Source organism: Garra rufa, chromosome 4, assembly GCF_049309525.1.
Source record: "Garra rufa chromosome 4, GarRuf1.0, whole genome shotgun sequence".
Classification (NCBI taxonomy): domain Eukaryota; kingdom Metazoa; phylum Chordata; class Actinopteri; order Cypriniformes; family Cyprinidae; genus Garra; species Garra rufa.
The window spans coordinates 38,013,332-38,021,764 of NC_133364.1; the positions used below are offsets into that span (position 1 = coordinate 38,013,332).

Sequence of the window (8,433 nt, forward strand, 5' to 3'; positions counted from 1 at the left end):
CGAATAGAAAGCGTTGTCACGTGATAGCTGTTACTTTTCTCAGCGCAGCTGAGGACTGACCAATCACAGTTGAGCGTCTAATTTTGTGATTGATTTACTGTGCGTAAGGAATTATCATTAGATGTAAAAGATTTAAACTTCTACAGTTTCTTATCGGTAATAAGTCAAACTCTGAGATTTAAATGAGTCAGAGTGGGCTTTTTAAAATGCATTATGGCAGATTATAGCTATAAGAAAAAAAGTTACTTATCCATGGTTCGTACAGATACTGTGAAATAGACTTTCCAATCATTACTTTTTTAATTTCAAGGACTTCAGTCAGAGATCTTACTTATCGAATGTCTTCCACTTCCAATTCTTAAAATTAGAGAAATACATAAATAAAAATATACTAATGAAAAATGGCAAAAATAAAATAAAACTCAATTTTCTTATGGAATTTTTTCTTATGGTTTGTTTTCTACTTTTTAAGAAAAAAGAAATAAGAAGAAAAGATTAGCGAAATCTCTCTGAAATGACAATCTGAACCAAATGATTCGTTCCCATCTGAAGCAAAACATGCAAATCCATTCTGAAGTTACGATCTAAATCAAGTGATTTGCGATTCATCCGGTTTGAATCATTCAATTCGCAAAATGATTCACGTTCCGACGCCTCGAACCGAATCAAATAATTCGTGATTCAATTGGAGCGCTTCAAAATAGTGAATCATTTTCAATTGTTTGTCTGATTCAGTGTTTCAGAAAGCTCCTACGCTTTTTAAAATCGTTACAAACTTTTAATTTGATCTGGTTTGTGCTAGTGAACAGCTTGAAATGAATTATCAAGTCACGAGTTTGAATCAATCGGAGTGGTTCCAGCGTAAATGACTCAATTGATTCGGTTCTTCTGTTCCTTTTTTCTCATCTTTAGCCATGTTTACTGTTAATACTACTACCCAGCAAACACAGAACGTTCCCCTAACGTTCCCATATGGTTACCATTTGGTTATTTTTTGGGAACCAAGTGAGACTGTTCTGGGAACGTTCCTGTAGAATATCTCTTTAATTAAAGAACGTTCCCTGAAGGCTATTTTTAGTAGTCATAACCATGTAAGCTAATTAAAGCTTTTAATAAAGTGTAGCCATCAAAGTGGTCAAATCCCATTATAATGATAATATAAATATAATTTTATAGCTAAAATAAGCCAAGGCTAACCGTCTGAAAATCATATTATAAACACTGGGTTTTTCTTTCTTTACTGCACGTGCTTTCTCCTGTCTTCCACATTACGCGCCCTTGCGTAATTAAAAAACTGGCCGACTGACATTCATTAATTGATCTCTTTAATGGATAATTACTTATAACTAATATATATATACGAGGGTAAATATTGCTATTTTAGGGAGATTTCACACGTCTAAATGAAGAGAACATGTTAACCGAGACGTTTTCGTTTAGTGACCAAAAGAGGGAAGCACATCATCGTTAATTCAGGGGTAAGAAATGAATATAATGTTATCCTAGTTAAAGTCAAATTAATGTTATTCATTTTTAATGTTTGTAAAAATCTAATACACATTTTTAAAATCAAATATTTTGTTTAAGTCATGTTATTTGGTGCTTTAATAAACATAAAATCTGGCTTATTAAATGGTATGGTACTTCTTACATTAACAAAGTCTAACATAGTATAGGATAATTCAGTCTCATTTAATGCTCCTTATGATGGTTAAATGTGCTCTGATTATCTATAATTTTTAAACAATTGTTCAAAACAAGACATGGTGTGTAGCAGTGATTATTGAGGTCCACATCTGCCTACTCTGGGAAACGGGAGTGCTGACTTACAGAAGCAGTATAGGAGTGAAGAGGTTGGGAAAAAGTTCTGGGAACCTTCAGGGAACTCTCAGGGAACCCTCCAGGAACAAAAATAGAACGTTCCCTATTGGTTAGCCAGGAAAGTTTTCTTAACATAAATAGAAAGTTCCCTTAAGGTTAAGGGAACGTTCTGGGAACCTACTAGGAACATTCCCGGAATGTTCCCCAAACCTAACGTTCTATTTACGTTAAGAAAACTTTCCTTAGTAACCAATAGGAAACGTTCTCTGGAAAGTTCCGGAAACATTCTGGGAACCAAAAGCTAACGTTCCCAGAACCTTCTGACAACCAAAAGCTAACGTTCCCAGAACGTTCTGAGAACCAAAAGCTAACGTTCCAAGAACTAAAAGCTAACGTTGGCAGAACGTTCTGAGAACCAAAAGCTAACGTTCTGAGAACCAAGAGCTAACGTTCTGAGAACCGAAAGCTAACGTTCTGAGAAACCAAAAGCTAACGTTGCCAGAACGTTTTGAGAACCAAAAGCTAACGTTCTGAGAACCAAGAGCTAACGTTCTGAGAACCTTCCGAGAACCAAAAGCTAACGTTCCGAGAACCAAAAGCTAACGTTCCGAGAACCAAAAGCTAACGTTCCGAGAACCAAAAGCTAACGTTCCCAGAACATTCTGAGAACCAAAAGCTAACGTTCTGAGAACCAAGAGCTAACGTTCTGAGAACCGAAAGCTAACGTTCTGAGAAACCAAAAGCTAACGTTGCCAGAACGTTTTGAGAACCAAAAGCTAACGTTCTGAGAACCAAAAGCTAACGTTGCCAGAACGTTCTGAGAACCTTCCGAGAACCAAAAGCTAATGTTCTGAGAACCAAGAGCTAACGTTCCGAGAACCAAAAGCTAACGTTCCCAGAAAGTTCTGAGAACCAAAAGCTAACGTTCTGAGAACCAACAGCTAACGTTCTGAGAACCGAAAGCTAACGTTCTGAGAACCAAAAGCGAATGTTCTGAGAATCAAAAGCTAACGTTCCCAGAACGTTCTGAGAACCAAAAGCTAACGTTCTGAGAACCAACAGCTAACGTTCTGTTACGAACTGTACACTGTTTTTCTTGTGTATGTTCTCTTTTCTATTCTGTCACCTTTTAAGCGCTCCTAGGTACCGCCTACCTTTGGAACGCTATTCGCTGGTGTGGCTGTCAATCATCGTTGGGTATCCGTGACGGTGTGTCATCTCTGCCAATCGTGATCTGCCAAGAGACCTTTAAATTGGACGCGGCACCTGGAAGATATGAGCTGTTTGACTTGGCGTGTGTTTTTTAACTTTTGGTGTCACTGACTATTTGTTTATCTGCTACGATGTTAATGCTTACGAGATTAGCGTGAGATTTGTTGGAATGACCTGTGTAAAAGTTATGTCACTTGTGACATCTACGTTCATGATGAACATGATGTTATGTGTCTTTGACACCTTTAGCCCGCTTGTTTTTGCTCCACTTAAATTTGTGATCTAATTGCGGTCTACAGACAAGGGAGACCTGGAACAGCCTAGTAAGTCACGTGATATACATATCTTGCACGCAGGATTTTCTCTGTATTAGACACACCAGTTTAGTAAGTGCGCTAAATGTGTATTTTTGTGTTTTTATAGTTAGTGTAAGTTTAGGGCGCATTTGCGCGGAAGATTTCTTTTCCACATTTTTGTTTTCTTATTTAGAGGACCGGGTGGATATAGTGGGGTCTTTTTGTTATGTTTATTTCTTTGATTTCTAGCGCTACTTTCCGTTCCTCTCCCGTTTGTCTTGGTTATATAAATTAGTAATTGTTTAATATTATTTTCTTAAATGTTTGTAAATATTCATGGTTTTGGGAGCAATAAATCTTTTGCGGTGCTAATTTGATGTCCTGAGTTTCTCTTGCCACTTTTACTACCAGCTTCTTCTTTGGTCATCTCAATGTTACTCCTTTTAAATTCCTAGACAAATTTCCATTGAAGGTCGTAACATTTAATGGGGGCTCGTCCGGGATCATTTAATATAATTTCCAGGATTGTTTAATATATTTCTGGGATAATTTAATTACCGGATTACCCTTGAGAGGAAATAAAATGACCAAAGAAATAGCTATGGTGGTGGCAATTGAATTGGTTGGCGGTGCAGTAGGCTAGTGTGACTATTAGGTAAGATTGTCATAGTAAGTAGCAGTTTTGTAGCACCTTTTGAGCACGTGACACTTTAATTTAAAATGTTCAGTTTAGAAGAATTTGTTAAGAGTCCTTCGTTGGAGCTGCTTAACATTTGTCGGAAACAGGACTTGTTTCTAGTGGCTGATCATTTTAAACTGATAATTAACAAACAGGACCTTAAAGCCGAAATTAAGAAAAAAATAATAGACCAGTTACTTGAGCTTAATGTGCTTCTCACGCCAAATATTGAAATGGAGGAGACGGCTGATCATCTAAATCCTGGTGATGAGGCGTTTGCTTCTTTTGGAATGGGAGATAAGAACGTGGGTAGTGGCAAAACCGATGCAGATGCAGGGGTTGAGGCCGTTGCAGATGCTAGCGTTGGACTGCCACCCTTTGAACCGTTCTCTCCGCTCTCTGTGGGTTCGCTAGACGATGCGCGGCTGAAAGTTCGCATGGCACGTCTATATTATGATTCCCAAGAGCACACCCGTCGCGCTGAACTTGACCTTCGTTTGCAGATACGCAAACTTGAAATCGAGGCTGAGACGCAAGTGAGGTTGCGCCAGCTCGAGTTGGACGCTTCAAAGAAGGCTGCGGAGGCTAATCAGCCGGTTCCAGTTTCTCCTTCCAATGTTTCTTCGGTGTCGATCTCACCTAGTCCTAATTTTGACGTAAGTAAGCACATTGCTCTTGTTCCACAATTTAGAGAATCAGAAGTTGATTCGTATTTTAATGCGTTTGAACGGATCGCGACTTCGTTGCGTTGGCCACCTGAATTCTGGTCTCTGTTACTGCAGTGTAAACTTGTGGGAAAGGCTTTAGAGGTGTATTCCACTTTATCACTTGAAGAAAGTTTGGAGTATGATTCAGTCAAATCAGCGATACTTCGTGCATATGAATTAGTTCCTGAGGCTTATAGACAGAAGTTTAGGACGCACAGAAAAACTTCTAATCAAACTTTTGTGGAATTTGCTAGAGAGAAGGGCATGCTTTTTGATAAGTGGTGTGTAGCTAACAATGTGGCAGATTTTAATTCGTTGCGTGAGCTTGTTCTCTTGGAAGAATTTAAGAATTGTCTACCTGAGAAAGTGGTTGTTTACCTAAACGAACAAAAAGTAAAGTCTTTATCACAGGCTGCAGTTTTAGCTGATGAATTCATCTTAACCCACAAAAATGTCTTCGTTCATTCACGTGTGGAAAATGCACCTGCTGTTCCATTTTTATCTAACACACAATTTGTGCGCTCGAAAAGTAATGCACCAAGAGTTGTTGAGGAACGTGACTGTTTTTACTGTCGCAAGAAAGGACATGTTGTTGTGGATTGTCCCCGACTTAAACGAAAACAAGCTAAACCAGTAGGTTTTGTAAAGACTTGTAAACAGACTGTGGCTGTACACTCCAAAGATGATGTGGATGAAACGTTCCGTCCTTTTATTCTTAAGGGGTTAATTTCTTTGACTGGCCGTGATGAAGATCAAAAAGAAATCACAATGCTTCGTGACACAGGTTCGATGCAAAGTTTTATTGTTGAAAAAGCAATTAAATTTTCTGTTGAGACTTCTTGTCATTCCAGCGTATTAGTGCAGGGAATTGAAATGGGATGTGTAAAAAGACCCCTGCATAATCTGCATTTGAAAAGTGACTTGTGTTCTGGATTTGTCCGTGTTGCAGTTTGTACTTCACTGCCTATGAAGGGGGTAGATTTAATTCTAGGCAATGATTTAGCCGGAGGGAAAGTGATGCCATTATTGGAAGTTCTGGACAAACCGACAGAATGTGCATCTGATGAGGTTGGTGAAGCTTATCCTCATGTCTTTCCTGCGTGCGCTGTCACTCGCGCACAGGCCCGTAAAGAGATTGCTTTGAATGACTCTTTCTTTTCTTCTGTCGTAGACGGAGAGGAAAATTTGGACTGTGAGAAAAAGAAACCAGAAAGGGTGAAAAATTCTTATGACACGAATTCGTTGATTTTAAAAATCACACGAGAGGAATTAATCACTGCACAGAAAAAAGATGAAACATTGACTACACTTTTTAATTCTGTAAATCCGCACGATTTGGCTAAGACGAAACAAAGCGCCTATATTTTAGAAAATGACTTGTTGATGCGTAAGTGGTGTTCATCACCTGACCAAGCCGAATGGGATGTTTTTTATCAGGTTGTGGTTCCTCTCCCATATCGCCCACATGTGTTGTGCTTGGCACATGATCATCCACTGTCGGGTCATTTGGGCATAAGGAAAACTTACAACCGGATTTTAAAGCACTTTTTCTGGCCTGGATTGAAAACTGATGTAACGCACTATTGCCGATCTTGTGACGTATGTCAAATTGCTGGAAAGCCAAATCAGGTTGTTCCACCGGCTCCTTTAAATCCAATACCTGTTCTTGGCGAACCATTTGAACATGTCCTCATTGACTGTGTAGGACCTTTGAAAAAGTCAAAAAGTGGTAATCAGTTTCTGTTAACAGTGATGTGTCTAGCCACTCGATTTCCTGAAGCAATTCCTTTGAGAAAAATCACTGCACCTGTCGTTGTCAAGGCACTAGTTAAGTTTTTTTCGACGTTTGGTTTGCCTAAAGTGGTGCAAAGCGACCAAGGCACAAATTTCATGTCTAAGCTTTTTAATCAAGTCATGCAGACATTAGGAATTACACATCGTACCTCCACTGCGTTCCATCCAGAAAGCCAAGGCGCCTTGGAGCGTTTTCACCAAACGTTGAAGTCGATGTTGCGAAAATATTGTATGCAGACTGGTAATGAGTGGGATGACGGCATTCCTATGCTGATGTTCGCTATCAGAGAAAGCGTTCAAGAATCGCTGGGTTTTAGTCCAGCTGAACTGGTTTTCGGACATCAGGTACGTGGTCCATTGAAGGTTTTAAAAGACCAAATTCTGGAAAAAGACAGTTTGAAAACGAATGTACTGGAGTACGTAACGAAATTTCGGAAGCGTTTGCATACAGCTTGCTTAGTCGCAAAAGAGTCTCTTGCCAACACGCAAAAAGGTATGAAACAAACATTTGACAAAAAGGCTGTTAAACGATCTTTCAAGCCTGGTGACTCAGTTTTGGTTTTCTTGCCTATTCCTGGTTCTTCACTGTCGGCTCGATTTTTCGGTCCTTATATAGTGAAAGAGAAATTGAGTGAAACGAATTATGTTATCTGTACTCCCGACCGAAAACGAAAAACTCGCGCTTGTCATGTAAACATGTTGAAACTTTATCATTCGAGATCACAAGCTGATGCGAATGACAGAGCTTCAGATACTGCTGTTATTTCTGTTGCGGTTGTGACAGAAAAGCCTGTTACTGGTGCTGAAGAAGACGGAGTATTATTTCAGAATATTTCTCAGTCAACTGTGAGGTTGTGTAATTCTGAAATACTGAAAGATCTTGGTTCACATTTAACAAATTTGTCTATTGATCAGAAATGTGATCTAGTCAGGCTCATTTCTGAATTTGAGTGTCTATTTAAAGACGTACCTGCGTTAACTAATGTCATTCAGCATGATATTGATGTTAAAGATGCTAGTCCGATCCGACAGCACGCATACAGAGTGAATTCGGTAAAACGTTCAGTTATGCGACAAGAGGTTGATTATTTGTTGAACAACGGTCTTGCTAAGCCTAGCTCTAGTCCATGGAGTTCTCCATGTATTTTAGTACCAAAACCAGATGGTTCTTTTAGGTTTTGCACAGATTTTAGGAAAGTAAATGCACTTACGATTCCTGATAACTACCCACTTCCTAGGATGGAGGATTGCGTAGACAATGTGGGATATGCAAAATTTGTGAGTAAATTAGATATGCTTAAAGGCTACTGGCAAGTACCACTCACGCCCAGAGCTTCTGAAATTGCTGCTTTTATTACACCTGATTCGTTTGCACAATATACGGCCATGGCGTTCGGTCTCAGAAACGCGCCCGCAACTTTTCAGAGATTAGTAAATACAGTTTTAGTCGGCATTCCTAATTGTAGTGCTTATTTGGATGATGTTGTTGTTTATTCCAGAGATTGGAATGAACACATGAAGTCATTACGCGCTGTATTTGAGCGTTTTGCAAGTGCTTCCTTAACTCTTAACTTGGCCAAGTGTGAGTTTGGTCAGGCTAAGGTGATGTATCTGGGAAAGGAGGTTGGGCATGGTCAGGTTCGACCAGTTGAAGCGAAAGTCGAGGCTATATCGAAGTTTCCGATTCCCACGACGCGACGTGAACTCCGAAGATTTCTCGGAATGGCTGGATACTACCGCAGCTTCTGTAGAAACTTCTCGTCTGTGGTTAGTCCTTTAACTTCACTTTTAAGTCCTTCTACTGCTTTTGTGTGGAATGCAGAATGCCAATACGCATTTGAGAGTGTGAAAACACTATTAAGTAGTTCACCTGTTCTTGCAGCTCCTGAGTTAGAACGTCCATTTAAACTTGAGGTGGATGCAA

At 39.5% G+C, this 8,433-nt stretch overlaps 1 protein-coding gene across 1 annotated transcript in view; it reads right to left on the reverse strand.

Annotated features, from left to right (window-relative positions):
• The window catches only part of LOC141332929 (NACHT, LRR and PYD domains-containing protein 3-like), a 443,961-nt gene that overhangs the window by 162,721 nt on the left and 272,807 nt on the right, over positions 1 to 8,433 (reverse strand). The window lies entirely within an intron of this gene.